At 50.7% G+C, this 23,811-nt stretch overlaps 1 protein-coding gene across 1 annotated transcript in view; it reads left to right on the plus strand.

The window, feature by feature from the left end:
• TMEM63C (transmembrane protein 63C) overlaps positions 1–23,811 on the plus strand; it is a 78,429-nt gene that overhangs the window by 13,698 nt on the left and 40,920 nt on the right. Inside the window, 1 exon segment of the mRNA XM_027552516.1 lies at positions 4,220–4,362. The gene's annotated coding sequence lies outside the window, so the exon portion shown is untranslated.

Here is a 23,811-nt window from a genome sequence, read left to right on the forward strand (position 1 = left end):
CATTTTCTTGGCAAAACTCTATTAGTCTTTGCCCTGCTTCATTCCGTATTCCAAGGCCAAATTTGCCTGTTACTCCAGGGGTTTCTTGACTTCCTACTTTTGCATTCCAGTCCCCTATATTGAAAAGGACATATTTTTGGGGTGTTAGTTCTAAAAGGTCTTCATAGAACTGTTCAACTTCAGCTTCTTCAGCGTTACTGGTTGGGGCATAGACTTGAATTACTGTGATAATGAATAGTGTTGAATATTTCCAAGTCCTCTGTTTCCTTATTGATCTTCTGTCTGATTGTTCTACTCACTAGCGGAAGAGGTTCATTGAAATCTCCTCCTCCTATTGCGTTACTGTTTCTTTTTTCCATTCTGTTCATGTTTGCTTCCCATATATTTGGGTGCTGTGCTGTTAAGTGCATATATATTTATAATTGTTATTTCTTCCTGGGGAATTGACTTTTATCATTGTGTAATATCCTTCTTTGTCTCTTGTGACAGATTTTTACCTAAAGTCTATTTTATCCGATGTAAATGTGGCCACCCCGGTCTCTTTTGTTTACCATTTGCGTGGAGTATCTTTTCTATCTTCTCACTTGCAAGCCGTGTATGTCTTTACAGCAAAGGTTAGTTTCCTGTAGAGAGCATATAGTTTCATCTTTCTACATCCTTTTGCTCAAATGGTTCGTTGAACTCTCACAGTAACCCTATGCAGATGTTGCTACTGTTGTCCTTAATGTTTCCGAAAGTTAGAAACATTTATTTACTTAGAATTACAATGAAGTCATATCAAATAATGTGTCAGAAAGCTGACAAGTATCACACATATCCAAAAATCCATAGAAATAATATAGCATTTTTCTTAGTGAACTGCCTGAAAAATTCCACATTTCCCTATATTTTCCCCTACGTAATTCAGTTAACGTCACTTGTAGATGAGGAAACTGAGGCTCATGAAGCTTTAGGTAACTTCTCCTAGATCCAGTGAAGGTGGAATTTGAATCAATATTTGATTCTTTGTTATCCATCCTGCTGCTGCTGCTGCTAAGTCGCTTCAGTCGTGTCCGACTCTGTGCGACCCTATAGACGGCAGCCCACCAGGTTCCCCCGTCCCTGGGATTCTCCAGGCAAGAACACTGGAGTGGGTTGCCATTTCCTTCTCCAATGCATGAAAGTGGTGAAAGTGAAGTCACTCAGTCGTATCCAACTCTTAGCGACCCCATGGACTGCAGCCTACCAGGCTCCTCCGCCCATGGGATTTTCCAAGCAAGAGTACTGGAGTGGGGTGCCATTGCCTTCTCCGGTTATCCATCCTAATATAGTTAAATTGATATTTTGAATCTGGAAGAGGGAGGGTGGGTGGGGGGAGAAAATGAATTATTCAAACATGACTTTGAGATAACCAGCCCCTTGGGGAAAGAAATAAAGCTGGGCCCACCACACTCCTAACACCAAAATAAAATGTAGAAAGAAAATTTTAAAGAAGGAAAGAGTAAAAGAATGATTAAAAAGAAAAAGAACCCTAACAATACCAGTGGCAAACATGAGCATATATTTTTAGGATCCTCTAGTAGAAAATATTTTGGGCTATAGAAATACCTGAAATTTCTGTAAGCAGTGATGCCATAAATAGAGTAAAAAAAAAAGACAAATGACAATTTGTAATGCACATAACAAAAAGTTAATTGTCTTAATTTAGAAAAAATCTTTTAAAAATCAGTGAGTTAATTTAGAAAGAACATAGTTCACAGAAAAATAAATGCAAAGGCCACCAATCAACGTGAAAGCAATGCCTGCCTTTTCTGAGATTAAAAGAATTACACACTGAAACAAGATGTCATTTTCAACTCACGTTTTGGCAAAGCTTAAAAATTTGATGGCTGGGCAGTGCAGACTGGTTCATCTTCTTTGAAGGACAATCTGGCAAGACCTGAATTTTAAATCCACCTAACCTTCAACTCAACATTCAGAAAACGAAGATCATGGCATCCAGTCCCATCACTTCATGGGAAATAGATGGGGAAACAGTGGAAACAGTGTCAGACTTTATTTTTTTGGGCTCCAAAATCACTGCAGATGGTGACTGCACCCATGAAATTAAAAGACACTTACTCTTTGGAAGAAAAGTTATGACCAACCTAGATAGCATATTGAAAAGCAGAGACATTACTTTGCCAACAAAGGTCCGTCTAGTCAAGGCTATGGTTTTTCCAGTGGTCACATATGGATGCGAGAGTTGGACTGTGAAGAAAGCTGAGTGCTGGAGAATTGATGCTTTTGAACTGTGGTGTTGGAGAAGACTCTTGAGAGTCCCTTGGACTGCAAGGAGATCCAACCAGTCCATTCTAAAGGAGATCAGCCCTGGGATTTCTTTGGAAGAAAAGATGCTAAAGCTGAAACTCCAATACTTTGGCCACCTCATGCGAAGAACTGACCCATTGGAAAAGACTCTGATGCTGGGAGGGATTGGGGGCAAGAGTAGAAGGGGACGTCAGAGGATGAGATGGCTGGATGGCATCACTGACTTGATGGATGTGAGTCTGAGTGAACTCCGGGAGTTGGTGATGGACAGGGAGGCCTGGTGTGCTGCGATTCATGGGGTCGCAAAGAGCTGGACACGACTGAGCGACTGAACTGAACTGAACCTTCAACTCCTTACAGCCCACTGCAGTATTCTTGCCTGGAGAATCCCATGGATGGAGAAGCCTGGTAGGCTACAGTCCTCGGGGTCACAAAGAGTCGGACACGATGGAGTGACTTAACTTTGACTTTCACCCTTCAACTCCTTGCCCCTGGGGATTTATCCTACAGCTAACCTCACATGTACGCACAAACATATATCATCAAAGATGTTCGCTACAGCTGTGTCTGTGCAGCAAAAACACTGAAGCAAACTAAACCTCTGCCAACAGGGATAGATACGTGTAAATCGTGGTGTGTCCTTCAGTGGGAGGTTACGACAGCTACAGGAGTGAAAGATCTGTCTCCTGGTATGCAGAGATGTGTGATGTGTAATAACTAAGAAACAAAGATAGAGTACTGGGAATATGGTCCCAGTTGGGTTTAAAATAAAGATGTAGGCATATATATATATATATATATATATATATATATTTGTCAGTATTAATGGGAAAATTCTTGAAGAAAGTGTTTATTTGGGGGAATGGAACAGAGGTCTGGGATAGCAGGGAGACTTTTCATTCTGTATTACTTTGAATGGTTTGATTTCTTTCCCCTTACATAAGTATGTTATTTTCAGAATTCAAAAAGTGAATTTAAAGAAAAAAACCAATGATACAAGGAGAATACTATTTAAAATGCTTCCATGAACTTCCTTTTAAAATTCATTTCTCAGTGGGTTCACCTTTTTTTTTTAAAACTGATAATTTTACAACTGGAAGGGCCCAAGAGATCATCTCTAACCTGCGTTTTTGTCCACAAGGAAAAGAGACCCAGAGAGGGTTTCAGCGAGTTGCCCAGGGCCCCTGGCTGGTTGGCTGCAGAGACTGGGCTCCTATGATGCTGCTTTTAGGAAAGGGACCAACGACCCCCTCACGCATATGATCAAAGCTTCATCCTTGGACTTGTCAACACTTTCCCAGCACACATAGTCCAGTGAGTCCTATTTCTTTGGCATCCATGTGGGGAACCTGCTAAAATGCACGTTTCCAGGCACCTTCCTGGAGAGTCTGATTCAACAGGCTAGGATAGGGCCCTTAAACCTGCAGTTTAGCAGGACCCCACCCCAGGCGATTCTGATTGTACTCAGAGTCACCTGGTGGTTACGGGCCTCTGGTCTCCCCAGCTCAGCCCTGCAGGCAGTGTGTCCACACTGAAGCTCACACCCCACTGAGGGAAAGTGGGGTGCTCTACCTCACCAGGGGCAAGTAGCAGCCACAGATGCCAGGACTCCCGGTACAGTGTTGTTCACGGTCCTCTGGCTTCCTCCTGGCTTCTGTTGATCTTGGATGAAGGATGGCTCCCTGGCTTACCTACCCCAGGGCTGGGCATCTGGATGTGGAGTAGAGGGGCAGACCGGGGCTTATGGCTGCATATATGGGGTGCCCCTCACCCCATCAGAGTTCCCATGAGGCAGACCTGGCAGGGCGGTGCTGACAAGCTTGGTGGTCCTGGGAGGGCCTGCCCTGCTTGGGCTGGGGGAGGAGCCTCAGGGAGGACGGGGATCCATGCCCACCTGCACTGAGAGCACTTATTTGTCCCGATGCCACAGAGCCTTGGAGGAGCCTGCTTTGTGGTCTGGAATTAAGCGGAGACGCAGCCGGGACACTTGGAAGCACCTGGGGATTGATTAAGAGGAGGGTGAGCCGGTGACAGCTCATCTCGGGAGCCCCCTGACCTCACCTGCTGCTGCAGGTAAGCGCTTTTGCTCTCATCCCACCCAGCAGGGCTCAGTCCCTACTGCCAGCTCCTTCCTCAAGCTCTCTGCTCATCGCTTGAACAAAGGCCCTTTCCAGCCCTCCCACACCCACAACCTAACAGGAGAGGCCAGGAGGACAGTCCCCAGGTGACCCCGGCTCCCGAGACCCGGGAAGGGGGCCAGAGGCTGTGTGGCTCTGGCTAGGATGCCCCCAGGCTGAACTGCCAGCAGGGTCCCAAGCGGCTCTTGCCCAGCTGACCCCAGTGTGGGGACAGGCTAGACCCAGTCAGACACAGCTCTTTTGAGTGCTCACTGCCTCTTGATAATTTTTCCTTGGGAGAAGATTAAGACAGATGGTATCTTCACAGACTGTTGAAGCTGTAAGGACTCTTGATATACTCCAACCTCAATTTCTTTTAACTTCTCAAGCCTTGCTTATATCAATAGTGTCATTTAAAATGTAGCCGATCATCTCAGAGGCATCAAGTGTAAATCACGTCAAAACAGCACAGGAAGCCCTGGGTCTCAGGCAGCCCTTCCTGTGTGCAGCTGCCTCCCCCCTGCCTGGCCGGAGCCACCCCATGCCCTACATCCTTCCCTCTCCTTCCATCTACCTGGTGACTCCCAGAAATTCATCCTCTTCTGTGAAAGGAGCACTGGTGATGATCACACATCCAAAACTAGAAGGCATTAAAACCAGGTCAGCGCCAAAGCGAGGCTTTCTCCTCCATTTAAGTAAATAAAAGTGTTAGTCCCTGAGTCATGTCCAACTCTTTGCAACCCCACGAGGCTCTTCTGTCCATGGAATGCTCCAGGCAAGAATCTGGAAACAGGTTGCCATTTCCTTCCCCAGAGGATCTTCCTGACCCAGAGATCAAATTCAGTTTGCCTACATGGCAGGCAGATTCTTTACTGTCTGTGCCACCATTTAAGTAAATAAGGTAATAAATAAAATCAGGAAAGGACTGGATAGACAAGGGAGGTTATAACTGTGATATTGTTTCTCTGTGGGAGAGTCTCTAAAATCTCTTTTCCGTGAAAGAAGTTATCCTGTCTGGGCTGTTGTCCAAGAACATTGTGATTGTCGCTGTTATCAATAACAGTGATCTTCGCTACAGTTCTTTTCCATGCAGATCAAAGTGCCTGATGTTCACATCTCCCTTATGATTTCCTGGTCTGGTCACGTGAGAGCTCTCCGAGGCAGGGAGTCTTAACCATAGGCAGTGTTTCACTTCCCTCCCTCCGGCCCTGCCCACTGCCCAGCCCAGACCACTGCAAGAGGCAGCAACGAATACTAGTAAGGAAGGCAGGCTTGGGAGGTAGGTGGGTTCAGTGCCCAACGCCACCACCTACAAGGCTGATAAGATCACTGTACATCAGTCTTCCCATCTTTAAAATGGGAATAACAATGTACCCTAGGGTTACTAAGAAGATTAAAGTTAGTATTTGTAAAGCTTGAAACAATCTCAAGTTCTCAGTAAGTGCTCAACACATTAGCTGGAGTCATTACAGAGGCCGGTTCTCCCCCAGCCACACTGCTGCTGCCTGATTCACCTCCTAATCCACTTACCTGCTCTAGAATCATCCATGGTTCCCCATGGTCTATTTAGTGACTATGCTCTACTCTGTCCTTTAGAGCCTCAAAGGCAGAAAGCCTCTCTTTTCCTTGCACATAAGGAATCAGTGATGTTTACTGAGAGGGAGGGTTTCTCCCCTCAAGGTGGGTTAACTGTGTTCCTAGGCTGGGAATGTGCAGCTTGGGGGTTGAGCCAAGCTCTTCCACCTCCCCAGTGATGGCCCAGCTGTGAGCAGCCCTGGATGTTGGGCATTGGATCTGCACACAGGGGTAGGTTTGGTGTCCCTGGTGTCTGCTGGGCCGCCAAGGCAGGGAGCCCTGTCCTCGACTCCAGCTCTTTTGGTGCACACAGAAGTGAGGATCGGACACCTGGCCACAGGCCACAGCAAGCAGTGCCCGCAGTTGTAACTCACTCTCTGATGAGCTCAGGTCGGGTGGCAGATGTGACATCATTGTCCTCCTTCATCATTGGGAAGTGGCCAAAACCTCAGCTCCTGATAGCTCAGGTGGGAAGCCCGAGGCCAGCAGAGACCTCCGTGATCTGACGATGCCTTGGACAGAGAACTCAGCAAGCCCCTCTCGCTGCATCTCAGCTGCTTCTCTTGCAGAAGAGAGCCTGTGTGCCATAGAGGAGCAAGCACTGGCTTGGAGGAGGACAGACCTGTGTTCAAACTGGGGCTCCCTCAGTTGGTGGGAAGAACTCGGCCTTATCAGTTAGCTCTCTGAGCCTCTATTTTCCCATCTGTAGAATGGGAAGATAATACCCATTCCATAGGGTTAATGGGAGGCCCAAATGGAACAAAATGCATAGAGCTCCTCTACAGTGCTTGCTGGGGTGGGCGCTTGTTAGTAACTGCAAAATAATTTGCAGTTATTCCAATGAGCCCATCAGAGTTCTTCCAGGCTGTTGGGTGGGGCTGCCTCAGGCCTGCGAGCCTCTTGCTTCCCTTGACTGAAATTTTCCTTGCCTGGCCTCTACTCCAAGATGAAGGGAAGTGTTTTTGGCAGAGGAAGGGAGAAGAACGGTCCAAATCTTCCCAGATTTCTGGCAAGGGTGAGAGGCACAGCAGGGAAGAAGCAGAATTCTGTCTGATTTTCTCAGATTTTTCCGCTTGAGTGCTGCCAAGCTCAGGAAGCCAGGAGCAAAGTGACAGGGAGGAGACAAAGCAGACGCTGGTTCACGCAGGGTGGAATTTTTCTCTTGATTCATTCCACACATGGATGGATTTGTTGGGATTCCAGGCACTATGCTAGGCACTGGAATATTGAGCAGCAAGTAAAACAGACATTGGCCTTTTCCTCATGGGGCCTTCATTCCCATGAGGGTGGAGCAGATGATAAACAGCATAAACCACAGATGAAGGATGTTAGAAGGCAGTGAATGTGACGGAAACACAGAGAAGGAAAAGGGGGAGTGCCAGAATTGGTAAATAAGATCATCAGGATGGTTGAGTTCAGTTCAGTTGCTCAGTCATGTCCGACTCTTTGCGACTCCATGGACTGCAGCACGCCAGGCCTCCCTGTCCATCACCAACTCCCAGAGTTTACTCAAACTCATGTCCATCAAGTCACTGATGCCATCCAACCATCTCATGCTCTGTTGCCCCCTTCTCCTCTCTCCTTCAATCTTTCCCAGCATCAGGGTCTTTTCAAAGAACTTGGTTCTTTGCATCAGGTGGCCAAAGTATTGGAGTTTCAGCTTCAGCATCAGTCCTTCCAGTGAATATTCAGGACTGATTTCCTTTAGGATGGACTGGTTGGATCATCAGGACAGGTCTCACCAAAACAGTGACATTTGAGACAGCAGTTGTCTGCTCCCCTTGGGAACCCTCTGAGAAGTCAGTGGCCTCAGAATCAGGGCCAGGTGCCTTTCAGGAGCTACTAGCGTAGGAGCACAATCTGGACTCCCTTCCAGTCTCAGCCCAGATAATGCCATGCTCTTCCTCTGGCACCTTCAACACCTCCCTGCTGGCTACAGTATTACATGCAAATCATTCAGCCTGAAATTCAGGACCTCATGGTCCCCCACCTGCCTGTTATCATACCAGATTCTTCTCACCCAGCCTCTGCAGTCAAGTCAATCTAACGTGCCGTTTCTGGAATATTCCCCTCTATGCTTCCTTTCTCTACTCATTTGCCCCCTTTGCCCAGACAGAAGACTGCCCCCACTGTCTTCTGCCAGCCGCGAGATCCCACCTGTCCCTGTCTGAAGCCTTCCCTGACCCCCTGAGGCCCTGGTCTCTCAGCCCTATCACCTTGGCTTGTATCTTTCTCATTGCATGGCCCTTACTCTGCCTTGAATGTGGGCCTTGGTTGAACTATCTGATCTCTCCCCTGCCAGGCAGAGTCTGTGGTTCTTTCACCTCCAGCAGGTGGAGGGCTCAGTGAACAACTGGCTGGGTGGAGGGTGCCCAAACTCAAAGGCCCCCAGCAACACTGAGACAAGCCCAGGGGAGCCTTTGCCTGCTCAGAGAAAGAAGGCAGAAATGGGAAGCCAGCAGGAAAGGAGAAAAGGAACTAACAGCATGGGTGAGATTTGCTGGAGAAGTCATGAAAGAGGAGAGAGAGAAATCTCCACCGTGTGTCTTCCAGACAGACAGACTGTCACAAAGACACAAGGTTAGGTGTCTTCCCCAGAAGAAAATCTCTCTTCTCCCTTGAGTGTCCCAGGCCAGTGCTCTTCTTGCGTCTGATTAGAACACCTCTTGCTGCAGCTGAACCTCATACCCTCTGGTTCCATCCTCTGCATTCAGGTCCCTATTTGAGTACTCATTCAGCCTGGCTCAGAGTGGCCTTCCTTACCCTCCCTGCCAAGAGGTGAGAGCAAGGTTGTAACAAGGCTGGCCAGAGACCCCTATAACCACCCACAGGCTGCCTGGGGGCCAGGGACTGAGGGGCCACCCTAAGTCATGGAGGTTGTGCCGGCCAGTCACCCCTTAGCCTCTCTTCGGGGCTAAGCTTCATCACAAGCAGATCTGTAAATAGAGTGCCCCAGCCCTGTAGCCCTGTGGTTCTTGGGCCCCTGTGTCCCCGCTCTGGCCCCAGGCCACGGGAAACCATGTGAGCCAGACCCACAGCCTCTGCCATCTGGCTCCCAGCTTCGCTGGAGCAGCTGTGCTCACAGAGCACCTTCCTTCTGCCTCTCTGCAGATCCCCGCTGTCCCTCCCCGATGCTGCCCAAGGGAGTGGTTTCCAGCTGGGGGGAAACCTCTGCTCCCACCTCCCTCTCCGCATGGGTGCACATGCAGTCCCCTCCTGGAATGCCCCGCCCTGGCCTCCACACCACAACTCGTCTTCAGGTCAGGATCCATCCCCACATAGGCTCAAGGTTGGGAACGTGGCTACCGGAAGCAGGCTGGGCTCAAATCTCCCTTCAGCAACAATCAGTTCAGTTCAGTTCAGTCACTCAGTCGTGTCCGACTCTTTGCAACCCCATGAATAGCAGCACGCCAGGCCTCCCTGTCCATCACCAACTCCCACAGTTCACTCAGACTCACGTCCATCGAGTCAGTAATGCCATCCAGCCATCTCATTCTCTGTCTTCCCCTTCTCCTCCTGCACCCAATCCCTCCCAGCATCAGAGTCTTTTGCAATGAGTCAACTCTTCGCATGAGGTGGCCAAAGTATTGGAGTTTCAGCTTTAGCATCAGTCCTTCCAAAGAAATCCCAGCAACAATAGTTCCCTCTTATTGTGAGTCTTGAAAGAGTGCATGTTTGCAAAGTCTCAGCACAGTGCCTGGCAGTGAGCCTTCAATTAATGTGACTACGGTCGGTAGTTCCTCTCTTAAGAGCTAACTTTGGCTGACACCTCCCCCAGGCAGCCTTCCCGGGTTGCTCCAGGCTCAGCCAAAGGCTCCTCCTCAGTGCTCCCAGAATCCCTTCAGCGGGCCTCTGGAGTTCATTTAGGCAGAGCCATCCTGGTTTCCTGGTGGATCTGTGTACCCACTGGAATCTTGTGCCTAGACTGTTAGTGTCTTGAGTGCAGGGAACAGGGCCCATTATTTTACTGAATAAATTATTTCACGAGTGGGTGGGTGACTGTGAGAGGCAGACCATGGAATAGAATTGAGCCCACCAGCCCTGACTTTTCCGGGGGCCTGTCCTAAAAGATGTGGATGCCCGCTGCAAGGCCTGGGGGAGATGGAGGAGGAACCCCGTCCCATATTGTACGCGCTAACGTGGTGATTCTCAAAGCAAGATCCCAGTCCAGCAGTGTCGGCATCACCCGAGATCTTATTCGAGATGCAGACCCTCAGGCCCCACCCCACACCTGCTGCATCAGACCCTCTGCCGTGGGGCCCAGCCATCTGCTGTGTAACAGCCCTCCGGGTGACACTGGTTTACCGAAGTTTGAGAACCACTGCTCTCATGTTTTAGAGTAACTCGGATTCATGGGAGGGGGTCTCTCTCTCTCAGGGGTCTCTGCTCTTTTGAAGGACTCCAAGAAGGCTGTCAGACTGGCAAGATATGGCTCCTGTAAGACCCACACTCCTAACCTTGAGACCCTTTTACCAACAGAACAGGTGCAATGGAGGGCACCCTCCCCGCAGACCACCCCCTTTCCCAGGCAGCCCTAGACCAGAGGAGGGGCTGTGCCAACCCAGCCTTGCTGTTGGTCCCTCTCCTCTACCCCTGGCCCGCATTTCCCTCAAGGCCAACCTCTGCTGCCGCAGCAGCCCCAGGGCAGGCTTCTGGAAAGTTAGAGCCAAGAGAGACTTTAGAGATCGTTGACTGTATACACATCAGCTCTCAAACACACCAAAGCACATGCACACACACACACACATACATGTACACAAAAAACTGCACATAAATGAACACGCAAACATGCATGTACCCCAAAATACACACAACACCTAAAATTCAAATTGCAGCCATAAATACTTTCCCAAGCACACACAGACACACACAGACTCCAAACCCACTGATACACACACCTCAGGATACACAGACACAAATGCACGGGCCCGTTGTCTTCGTCTTCTGGGGCAGCTGTAACGCATGAACCGGGTGACTGACGTTTGCTCTCCTCCTCTCCCTGGAGGCTGTAAGTCCAAAATCAAGCTGCTGGCAGGGCCGTGCTCCCTCTGCAGGCTCGCGGGAAGCGCCTTCTTTGCTTCTTCCAGTTTCTGGTGGGTGGATGACCCTGGGTGTTCCTTTGCTGATCTCTGCTCTGTCTGTGCGTGGCTTTCTTCTCTGCGTGTCTCTCCATGTGGCCTTATTGGAAGAACGCAGCCACTGAATTCCGGGCCCACTCTAATGCAGTATAGCTTCGTTTTAACTAACATCTCTGCTTGGTGATAAGTCGCTTCAGTCGTGTCTGACTCTTTGCAACGCTGTGGACTGTAGCCCACTAGGCTCCTCTGTCCTTGGGATTCTCCAGGCAAGAATACTGGAGTGGGTTGCCATGCCCTCCTCCAGGGGATCTTCCCAACTCAGGGATGGAACCCACACCTCTCAGGTCTCCTGCATTGGCAGGCGGGTTATCATTAGCGCCACCCGGAAAGCCCCAGTATGTCTGCAGATTACCTATTTTTAAATAAGGTTGTAATTTTTTTAGGTTGTCTTGTTTTACTTGAAGAATAATTGATAATGTTATATTAGTTTCAGTTATACAACATGATCTGGTATTTGCATATATTGCAAAATGACCACCACAATAAGTTCAGTTACCTGCCATCACCATACATATTATCCAAATAAAGGCTATATGCTGTGGGAGGTAGAGAAGCACTTTCAGCCCAGTAGGTCCACACATCCCAAGGTACAGAGACTGACCCTCCGCCCCCCACCACACACACACCCTTGCAGATGGGAACTCTGAGTGCCTTGATGTCAGGGCTGCCCATTCCCCTTCTCCGGGCCCAGCATGGAGTTGCTGCCCCTATGGTAGTAACTGTCATGTGGTGCTTGTCATCTTTGTTTGGCCTTTTTTTTTTTTTTTGGTTTGGTTAGTTATCATCTTAGTACAAAATCCAAAGAGTAGAAAGGAGGATATCATGGAAAGTCATCCTTCCTTTCCCTGCCTCAACCTCCATCTCATTCCCTTCCCAGGAGGCAGCCCCATCAAGAGTTTCTTGAGTTTCCTTCCTGAGAAAAGTCCAGGCCCGGGCAGGGCACCGGTTCCTCTTTGCTCTGATTGCTCTCGCCTGACCGGGTGCCCACCGAGGGCAGAGCCCCCTGCCGTCCTCCCCACATCCTAGTCCAGTGCGGGACGCAGAGCAAGGCGTTCAGTGAAGGCTGGCTCTGTCTGCACAGCAGCAAATCATCAACAGCTGGTTGGCCTGCGTGGGCCAGGGCTCAGCCTCCTGGCTGCAAGATTCTTGGGTCTCTCCGCCTCCCGCCAGCCTGCGACACAGTCCACTACGAGAGCCCCTCTGACAGCAGGGGGAGCTGGGCTGGAACGGCGCCCCGTAGCATCCCCCCTGCTCGCTCCTGCTGTCGGGCACCTTCCTCCCCTGGCGGATGCAGACGGACTGGGGCCTTCCTCCGCCGTGGCTCCATCCCAGCTGCCCCCCTCTCTCAGTCCGCTGCAGAGGAGCCCATCAGACAAGAGGCTGAGGAGGGAGCCGTACTGCAGGCAGCTTAGCTTGGGGGACGGGGGTCCAGCCGCTGCTGAGCTCAGTGCGGACTTGTTACCACGGAGACGGAAACTGCAGCAATAACTCAGGTTGAATCGGCAATAACTCAGGTTGAATCGAAGGCTGCAGCTTCACCAGGTTGCGGAGGGCGTGGATGTTTCCCCCAACACTCAGATACCAGATGACTTGTCACCATTTTTTCCCCCACTAAATCCTGGTGGCTCAGACAGTAAAGCGTCTGCTTACAATGTGGGAGACCCGGGTTCAATCCCTGGGTTGGGAAGATCCCCTGGAGAAGGAAATGGCAACCCACTCCAGTACTCTTGCCTGGAAAATCTCATAAACGGAGGAACCTTGCAGGCTACAGTCCACGGGGTCGCAAAGAGTCGGGCACGACTGGGTGACTTCACTTTCTTTTTCTGACATAAATGGATACCTCGGTCCAAGATTTCATCATTCCCCGGATCCTCTGAATGAGGAGAGCCTGGTGGGGGGCCGGGGCGGGGGGCGGGGGTGGACCGAGTGGAGCCGTAGCGCTTCCCGTGAGACTGCAAGCTGCGGAAATGCGAGCCAGCAGCAGCCTTCGCTCATCTGAGGAAGGAGGGGCTTGGGGTAGAGGGTCTGTAAGAGCCCTTCCAGCCAAGATGCTGAGTCTGAGATCACGGGGCCAGATGAGACCCGCCCTAGTTCCGCTGCTGATCATCCCTTTCTTCAACAAATATTTGTAAAGCGCTGTGCTCTACCCAGCACAGCAGAGAAAATAATGAGCAAATACAGCCCCTGGGCTCTGTCATCAAGGAGCTTTCCATTCACCAAGGGAGGCAGCCATTTGCTGTGTCATTCCATGAATAAACATTAGAGGGACTAGGTACCCGGGGGCTTCCCAGGTGGCACAGTGGTAAAGAATCTGCCCGCAATGCAGGAGACACAGGAGATGTGGGTTCGATCCCAGGGTCGGGAAGATCCCCTGGAGGAGTAAATGGCAACCCACTCCAGTATTCTTGCCTGGAGAATTCCATGAACAGAGGAGCCTGGTGGGTTGTAGTCCATGGAGTCCCAAAGAGTCAGACCTGACTGAGCAACTGAGCAGGCATGCATGCACCAGTTACTCACAAGGAAATAATACTTCACTGTACTGAGCCATGGGCGTGTGCTAGGCACTGTTCTGAGTGTTTCATGTGAATTGGTTCATGTAATCCTCACATTCACCCGGCCAGGTAGAGGCTATTAACATCCTCACTTTACAGATAAGGAAACTGAGGCCCGGGGAGGTTAAGACATTTGCCTAAAGACATGGAGCTAGTAAGTAGCAGAGGTAGGGTTTGGATCCCAGGAGTCCAGTCTCACTAGGGGCCCACACCTAAGCACCAAGCTCTGTCTGTCTCCCAGGATGCCGTGAAGCATGAGATGTGGGGGCTTGACCTGGACTGGAGCTGTTTGCTAAGGAGGCAGAAATAGAATGAGATTAACTAGTGGGAAAATGAGTTAACTCAGGGGCGGGAGGGGGAACACTCCAGGTAGGAGGGCTAGCATATGCAAAGGCAGGAGGGAAGGTGGCATGCTTCAGGCACTGAGGGACAGACAGAGGGGCCAGGGGGTGGAAATGAGGGGAGAGGTGGGTGAGATGGATCTGGAGCCATGGGCAGGCCTTGTTGGCTATGTCAAGAAGAGCTACAGAGAGCCCTTTCAGACGATTCCATCATGACCTGCAGGACCACTAAGGCTCACCTGGTCCTAGAAGGGTCCCTGGACACCATCAATTGGGCTCCGCAGCCCTCCCAGTGAGTTCTGTCCCTTCTTACAGACTGTATGTTATAATTGCCTCTTAGCCAAGGCCTTTGACACACCCCTTCTAGAGCGTGGCTGGTGGAAGGAGAGGTACATCTCATCCTTCTTAGTGCCGCCAGCCTTAGAGAACGCAGGAGAGGGTACATGAAGGGAGAATGAGCTTGCTGAGACCCAGGGAGCCTGGAGGAAGCGAAGCTGAGCTGGCCTGACGGTGGAGCATCCTTCTGTGGGGAGGTTCACGAGGCCTTTCCACAAAGGAGAGGGCAGAGAAACCCAGAGCCTTTGAGGGACCGGGGCTGCCCATCCACTGGAGCTGAGGCTCCTTCTCGGGAGATGGGGCAGACGAGACTGGAGGAGTCCTAGGGCCAAGGGGGCCTCTGCCTGGAGCAGGCCAGGAGCCAAGAGCTCAGATGTCAGAAGGAGCTATGGAAAGTCTCAGGCCTTGGCTTCAGACCCCTGCCTCCATCTGCCTTACCACTGTGGGCTGTGTGACCCTGGGTAGGCTCCTCACCCTCTCTGGGCCTCAGCATCCTCTTGGGCCAGATGGGGACAGTCATTACCCCTGCTGCCACCAGGCTGTTGGGGGTCAGGAGGGATGATGACTGTGAACACACTTCGCCACCTGGAAGAATGCATGCCCCTGTCAGGCACCGCGGAGACAGTCCAGAGGCCAGGCCAGCCCAGGAGGCTCCTGTCTCTCCTTTATTCCCTTCCCCACGGGGATCTAGGTTTAGACTGCCCCAGTTACGCTGCTGGGGCCTTAGTGGTCCTGATCTTCCACTGATTGATCGATGTGGGGTCTTTGGGAAGGGAGGCTGGCCCCCACTTGCTCAGGTGAGAGCTGCCCTGGGCACCACGGAGCCCCCTCCCCGGTTACTGCACCTGGGTCCTCACCATGCGGCCAGCGCCGCAGCTGCTGGGGGAGCTCCTGACCTGGGGAGGGAGGGGCGGCTAATGGCCACCTTGGCCCACATGGTGCCCCTGGCCCAGCCAGGCCCTGTGGATGGAGCAGGGAAGGAGTGGCCTCAGATTCACCTTCACTCTTCCTTCTGAGCACGCAGCTGGCACAGGAACCCCTGGGCCACCCCAAGGGCCTGGCCCCTGCACCCTCTCCACCCTCTCTGCCCCATTGACAAGCTTGAGTGGGAGCTGGTCACGATGTGGCCCCTCAAAGCGGTGAAGGAAAAGGATTTGATGCCAAAGGATGAGGAGAAGCTGATTGTATGTTCAGTTCAGTTCAGTTCAGTTGCTCAATCGTGTCTGACTCTTTGCAGCCCCATGGACCGCAGCACACCAGGCCTCCCTGTCCATCACCAACTCCTGGAGTCCACCCAAACCCATGTCCATCGAGTCGGTGATGCCATCCAACCATCTCATCCTCTGTCATCCCCTTCTCCTCCCTCCTTCAATCTTTCCCAGCATCAGGGTCTTTTCAAAAGAGTCAACTCTTTGCATCAGGTGGCCAAAGTATTGGAGTTTCAGCTTCAACATCAGTCCTTCCAATGAATATTCAGGACTGATTTCCTTAAGGATGGACTGGTTGGATCTCCTTGCAGTCCAAGGGACTCTCAAGAGTCTTCTCCAACACCACAGTTCAAAAGCATCAATTCTTTGGCTCTCAGCTTTCTTTATAGTCCAACTCTCACATCCTAGAAATACCAAGGCTGCCTTTTTGAATAGGATTTTTTTCTAATTATAAATAATAATATATGCTTATGTTTAATGGTTTTTCAAATTTAGGAAATACTTTTCAAATGCTAGTAAAATAGTCCCACCACCCAGAGATAGCTGGTCTTTTTTCTACAGGTATAATTTTGGTTTTTTATATCCTGCCCCTGCCTTTCTTTTTGAACTGAAATCATCTAGTTCGCCATCTTTATAGCCTGCTGTCTTCACTCCTTACTTTGTGTTTTCAGCACAAGTAGGTCATTGTCCCTCCTTCTCCCGGTGTGTGCCTGTCACCGCCCAGCTCCCAGGGGCGGGGTCTTGATGTCATTCCCACTGCTGCCTCTCCCCTGCCTCCAGCCCTGTTTGGACACAGTTATGGTGGCTCACTGGCTTCCGGGCCATAGGAAAAGCATGGGCTCTGGGTGTGGGTGCAGAGTCTGGGGGGCAAGGGAAGGAATCTTCCCAGCAAGCATAGGGACTCATGCAGGGTGGGGGAGCACCCAGAGGGAAGGCGGTGAAGGGGGAGCCGGCACACTCAGCTTGTGCCCTGGGTCCAAGAGGCTACGGTCTCCCCTGGCTGCACTCCAGCCCCCTCTACCCCGGCAGCCTTTCCTCCTGGTTAGAGGAGAGCCCCTGGGATGTAGTAGAGATCCTGGGTTGGGGAGTGGGGTGCTGTCTTCCTGAAGCCCAGAAATACAGCCTTCCCCAAATGGGCCAGGCAGCTCTCTGCTCACATGGTGCCTTCAGAGGTCATGTGATGTGGTGGAACCAGACCTTTTAGATGTCAATTCTGCCTCTGTCTCTCCTCAGCTGTGTAGCTTTAGGCCCATTGCTTGACCTCTGTGAGCCTCAGTTTCTCTACCTGGAGAATGGGGCTACTGATATCCACCTTTTAGGCTGCCACCTCTGACCTGGCTTGTGAGGCATGCGTGGTGGCCCCGTCTGGCCCTCCACAAACATCTGTGTCCTCTCCTCCCCCTCCTTCTGAGGATTTGTCCCGGGCTGTGTCCACTTGGGCCTGGAGTTCATCCCTGGGATTCTCTGTCAGCTTTTTCTCTTCTCCACTTAGCTTCTGTCTTTAGCCTCCTAGAAGCTTTGTTCCTATTTCCTGGGATGTTTGCTGGAGTTTGCTGCCTTGGGGGTGGCACATGGAAAAATGGTTGGTAAGGGGGCTGGGGAATCAGCTGCCCCGGGCTCAGGTCCCACTCCTCTCCTGAACTCGGCCATCACTTAACTTCTGTATGCCCAAGATGGGTAATAATAGTACCTCCCCATCGTTAGCACAGAAAGCAAAAACCACTCTAAGAACCTTAAGTAAACCTTAAGCAAACAGAATTTAAACCAGAGAATTACATACTCTAATTCTAACGCTAGAACCTGGGTCTTCAAAACAGAGCAGAGCTGATTTAACTGCTTCTGAGCCACAGCCAAGATGGGACTACCGGAGCCATGAATTCTGTGTTCTCTTTCTTGCAAGCCAGGACCTAGGAGCCTCTGCAACCTACCCCAGGGTGTCTTCTCGCCCCTCCTCCCTGGGAGCATTGATCTGGGCATTGATCTGCTGCAGATAACTCCTTCCCCTCCTCAACGTTGTTTGTCAGCAGAACGCAGCGAGGGCAGCAGGCCTTATAAATCTATCTCCAGTGCATATAAATCGATGGAACTCGATGTCTATTTAAAACCCCAGCTGCAAGGGAGTGTTGTAAATGTAGTTTTCAGCTTTCTAGCTTCTGCAATATAGGAAGGTATACTGGGAAGAGGAGGGAATGGGTGCCGAAGGCCATTGACCATAGCCAACAGGCAATCTGATACGTTTGTTGTTAACCCGGTTGATGCATTAAGAGAATTGGCACAGTGCCTGGCACACAGAACTCATTCAGTAGCTGTTTTCTGGCATTATTATCGGGCCAGGAGCATCGTCGAGCACTGCTCACAGGACCCTGGCAGAGAGAAGCAGCCCCAGAAAAGAGCGGCCTGGTGTGGTGCTGTCCGTGGTGCTGAGTGCGCTTCTGATCTTAGCGGGAGAGACCCCAACCCACTCACCCCACACTGGGGCTGCTGGCTACAGGGGTGATGGAGGGGACCATTCAGGAGCTTCTGAATGGAGGCTGACCTTAATCCTAGAAAGAGGATAGCAAAGGCAGCAACCCCATTTGGGGTACTTATAGTTTATAAAAATGTCTCCATGTACTGTCTCCTTTAAGCAATCTTCATAACGACTCTGATATAGGCAGGATAGATGTAATTATGTTCGTTGGTGGTTCAGACAGTAAAGAGTCTGCCTGCAGTGTGGGAGACCTGGGTTCAATCCCTGGTCAGGAAGATCCCCTGGAGAAGGAAATGGCAACCCACACCAGTATTCTTGCCCAGGAAGAAGTGGCCAGGCCACTAACCTCTGACCCAGGGAGAAATGCAAGAGTTTGGGGATTCAAAGGAAAAGGTGGTGTGGGTCTCTTTAGATTTCTGGTGAATGTTCCACTGACTCAGAACAAGCTGGGAGGGGGGAAGGGAGATCTCCTGAGAGATGAATATAAGGACCAGTCTCATGAGCTGCCCCACAGCGACACGACTTTAGGGACACTAGCTGCAGTCCTTTATCCCCAAACCTCTTCATCCTCATTGCCTATTTAGAGGGAGTCAGAAAACCTTTTAGATCTTCAAGAACCCCTTATCTAGATCAAATAACCCTAGAAATCTTAAGCTGCTGTTTCTCTTTCTTGGCTGCACATAAAAATTGACTGGAGATTCTCATATCTGAAGTCTGGAGTGCAGCGTGAGTCTTCTGGATCTACTTAACACCTACCGGGTAATTCCAGTGTCCACCACCCCAGGCTGAGCATCACTGGTCCATGCCCAAGAGTGCTGAATGGGGAGCCAGAAAATTCAAGTTCTGATCCCAAATCTACCAACTTCCCTGTGTGTGCATGCTAAGTGGCTTCAGTCGTGTCTGACTCTTTGTGGCCCATCGCCCACCAGGCTTCTCTGTCCGTGGGATTCTCTAGGCAAGAATACTAGAGTGTGTTGCTAGTCCCTTCCCCAGGGGATCTTCCCAACCCAGGGATCGAACCTGCATCTCTTCCTGCATTGGCAGGCGGGTTCTATACCACTAGCACCATCTGGGAAGCCCAACTTCCCCACCCTTAGGCAAATCTCTTAGCTTGCTGCTGACCCATTTTCTTTATGTGTAATGTTGGGCAAACCATCCTTAGTGAAATCACTCAGTCGTGTCTGACTCTTTGCAACCCCAGGGACTGCAGCCCACCAGGCTCCTCCATTAATGGAATTTTCCAGGCAAAAGTAGTAGAGTGGGTCACCATTTCCTTCTCCAGGGGAATCTTCCTGACCGAGGGATCAAACCTGGGTCTCCCACATTGCAGGCAGATGCTTTTACCATCTGAGCCACCAGGGAAGTCCAACCTTAGCTGTGAAAATATGAGGAGACTCAAGGGCAGTTCAGAACAAGGAAGGACTTACTGACATTTAGGGGAAGAGTCATAGCCAGCTGGCATGGCGGGGAGGGAGAGACGTGAATCGGAACCTTCACTGTAACAGCCACCTCCCCTCCTCCCTGTCCCCCAGAGGAACCCCCCAGTGGTGAGAGTGAACCTGAGCTTTTGTCCTGGAAGGGTGGGGGTGGGGACAGAATCTGAGGGTGGAGGGCAGGGATGGGATATAAGGAAAGACACAGAGAGGAGGGGAAATGGGACCCATGCCCAAGGCCAGGAATGCTGTGTTTTTTTGTTTTGTTTTTTTTTTTTTTTAAGTCCAGAATCATGGAAAATAATCTTTCTTGTTATGAACAAAAGGTGTTGAATTATTGAAGAGGCTGAGAAGGCCAGATGGCAGGAGAGTGCAGGGCATGCTCTGTGGCTTCATGTGCTCTGGTGGGGAAAGGCCTCGGGGACAGGATTGGGCAGCTCCCTATCCACAGCTCCTTCCCCTCGGACACTGCGAGTGGCTGCAGTGATTCTCATCTACAAATCAATGGCCAAGCCCTGTGGACCAGTTCCTGAGAATTCATGGGGATAGCGGAGCAGAGTCAGCTCAGGCTGCCGGCTGTGTGGGTGTTGGCTGCGCCTCTGGGACACCTGGGATCCTGGCTCCAGCCTGGTCCTCAGAGACCTCCCAACCAAACCCCTTATCCTACAGACAGGAGGCCAGAACAGAGAAGACACATGCCCACAGGTGGCCTGGAGCCCAGCTCTCCTGGGATCCCTCAGTCCACAGTACCTTCCTCTGCCCCACCCTGAGGGACTGGGAAAGGCTCCATCTCTAGATGAGGGCTTAAGAAAAGTCATTCCCTCCTCTTGAATCCTGCCCAGCTCTGCAGCCCAGCAGAGGCCCAGAGGGCCTGGGGGTATCAGAGCAGAGGGTTATGAACTGCCTGGGTTCAAGGGCCAGGTCTGCCACTTACCAGCATCATGACCTTGGGCGAGTTATTCAACCTCTCTGAGCCTTAACTTTCTGTTTCATCTAGGGGTGATTCTAGTACCCTTGGGTACTTCTGAAGATTACATGAGCTGGTATTATTTTCCTATAATAAGTGCTCAATAAATGTTAGCCGTTAATAAGACTGGCCCCTTCTAAGCCTTCCTGAATCAGTTAAACTCTGGGATCTGAGCTCAACCACAGAGGACTTGGGGCTTCCCAGGGAGCACTAATGGTAAAGAACCCGTCTGCCAATGCAGGAGATGTAAGAGACATGACTTTGGTCCCTGGGTCAGGAAGATCCTCTGGAGAAGGGAATGGCAATCCACTCCAGTTTTCTCACCTGGGAAATCCCATGGGTAGAGGAGCCTGGCGGGCTACAGTCCACAGGGTCACAAAGAGCTGGACACAAATGAGCGACTGAGCACACACAGAAGACTTGGCCTTGAGATGGCCAGCTCTCCTGGAAGAAACCATGGCGGGAGGTGCTGGCCTGGCTAGTTGGGACAGCAGGAGCTGAAAGCAGGCCAGGTCTGGAAGCCTAGAATGGGCAAGAGGAGTTATAAAGACAAAACCAGTTCAACTCTGCTGAGGCCTGGGACTGCTGAGCCTCCAGCTGGTGCCACTGGAGACTCAACTCAGTTCAGTTGCTCAGTCGTGTCCGACACTTTGTGACCCCATGGACCTCAGCACACCAGGCTTTCCTGTCCATCACCAACTCCCAGAGTTTACTCAAACTCATGTCCTTCGCATCACTCTTGCCATCCAACCATCTCATCCTCTGTTGTCTCCTTCTCCTCCTGCCTTCAATCTTTCCCAGCATTTCAAATGAGTCAGCTCTTCGCCATCAGGTGGCCAGAATATTGGAGTTTCAGCTTCAGCATCAGTCCTTCCAATGACTATTCAGGACTGATTTCCTTCAGGATGGACTGGTTGGATCTCTTTGCAATCCAAGGGACTCTCAAGAGTCTTCTCCAACACCACAGTTCAAAAGCATCACTTCTTTAGCGCTCAGCTTTCTTTATAGTCCAACTCTCACATCCATACATGACTATGGAAAAACCAAAGCTTTGACTAGATGGGCCTTTGTAGGCAAAGTAATGTCTCTGATTTTTAATATGCTGTCTAGGTTGATCATAGCTTTTCTTCCAAGGAGCAAGCATCTTGTAATTTCATGGCTGCAGTCATGAAATTTGGAGCCCCCCCAAAATAAAGTCTCTCACTGTTTCCACTGTTTCCCCATCTATTTGCCATGAAGTGATGGGACTGGATGCCATGATCTTAGTTTTCTGAATGTTGAATTTTAAAAGCCAACTTTTTCACTCTCCTCTTTCACCTTCATCAAGAGGCTCTTTAGTTCCTCTTTGCTTTCTGCCATAAAGGTGGTGTCATCTGCATATCTGAGGTTATTGATATTTCTCCCGGCAATCTGATCCCAGCTTGTGCTTCATCCAGCTTGGCATTTCGCATGATGTACTCTGCATATAAGTTAAATAAGCAGGGTCACAACATACAGCCTTGACGTACTCCTTTCCCAATTTGGAACCAGTCCATTGTTCCACGTCTGGTTCTAACTGTTGCTTCTTGACTTGCATACAGATTTCTCAGGAGGCAGGTAAGGTGGTCTCGTGTTTCCATCTCTTGAAGAGTTTTCCACAGTTTGTTGTGATCTACACAATCAAAGGCTTTGGCGTAATCAATAAAGCTAGAAGTAGCTATTTTAGGGTGGGGCAGAAATGGGAGGTGAGGAAGGCCTCACACTTCCCTATCAGATAAGATGTGCAACTGAAGAGACCTGAGACTCCCAACTCACCAGCCAACCTTAACATCCTCTCTCGCTGCCCCTCCTGGGTCCAAAAAGCAAGGCTGACATTTACTTTTCATGTCCAGGAAGAGCAGAAGCAGCACCACCCACAGGCTGCAGTTTGAGGGTCCAGTAAAGTCCTTCCCTCACTCTCCATCTCTCCTTTTGCCTGTTGCAGAGCAGAGTAGGGGGAAGGAGACTGGGAATGGTCCGGTCTGGGCCGCTCATCTCACAAATAAGCTAACGACAGTGATCTTGGTGCTGGCTCATGTTGAGCGCATAGATTCCCAAGCACCATGTGAAGGGCATTGTGCAAATTATCTTATTTCATCTTCACAGTAACCCTGAGAGGCAGTTCTCTTATTATCCCCACTTTCCAGATTTGGAAACTGAGGCTCAGAGTGATGAAGTCACTGTCCAGGGTCACACAGCTAGCAAGCGTGGTTCTGGGACTTAAGCCGAGGCAATCTGGCTCCAGAGAGATGCCCTGAATAGCCAGCATCCCTGTGCTCTGCTGTGAAATTCATGCTCAAAGAGAAGAGTTCCTTGATGCCTGCTGCACCAGGCAAATTGGTGCCCTGCTCTGTGCTCCTTTAACACCCTCGGATTTCAAGTTTTATTATTTTGGGGGCTGATGCTCTGATTGCCAGAAAACGTTCTGTCCTCTTTTTCACACACAAGAGCTAGCTGTACCTCCAGAATGCTCACCTTCTGGAAAGAAGGGAGGACGAAGGTCCAGGCATGGTGTAGGGGTGAGGAGAAAAGGTTGGGTGCTACTCTGCGTTTCCACGGCAACGCAACAACCTCCCTCATTACTGTGTCTGCTTGCTGCTGAGAGAGCTGAGGACGGTAGTGAGGTGGGGGTGAGGCTGTCTTCTCTCATTTCCTTCCTCACCTCCCCTTAAGGCTGGGCTGCAGATAAGCTGAAAGCCCGCACCTGACCCAACCTTGCTGGCTAGATTCCACCCCACTCTACATTTAGAAGCTGGAACCTTGTAGCTGGGTCCTCCCAGGCAGAATAGCAGTCTGGGCCAGGCCTCTCCCCGGATCCCAAAAGGCTGTGAACTCCCTAAAGAGGAGGAACACATGTTTGTACTTCCAGAGTCTGCACAGGGCCTGGCAAGAGTAGATGCTCAATGAATTCGTGTTGAATGAATGAATGAACAAATGAAAGAACAGACCGGCGACTGACACTGGAGCCGCGAGTGTTCATTTTCACTTTCCCAAACCTCCGTGCTCTGTCTCTGCTCCGCGTCTTTGCCAATTCGGTTTCTTCTGCCCACGCTTCCCCACCGCACTGTGCTTCCAGGCACAGAGGTTACTTTCCCACAGAGGGTTGTGTAGACTCCTTGGTGAGTCCTCCCCACGGCCCCGGGCTAGGAGAGTGCTGGAGTTCAGAAGCATATGCCTTGGGTGCTTGTGTCTCCCCAGGGAGTCTGGGAGCCTCATGCAGGTGGGAGCCATGTCTGCCAGGCTCCTAGAGCCTGGCATGATGCCTGGCTTATAGTAAGTATGCAGTCCTTCTTTCTGGAAGGTTGAAACGGAGGGAGAAAGGGGGCGGTTCTTTCAGAGTAAGAGAGACTAACGTAGTGGGAGTTGA

The sequence above is a fragment of the Bos indicus x Bos taurus genome, chromosome 10 (assembly GCF_003369695.1).
Source record: "Bos indicus x Bos taurus breed Angus x Brahman F1 hybrid chromosome 10, Bos_hybrid_MaternalHap_v2.0, whole genome shotgun sequence".
Taxonomy (NCBI): domain Eukaryota; kingdom Metazoa; phylum Chordata; class Mammalia; order Artiodactyla; family Bovidae; genus Bos; species Bos indicus x Bos taurus.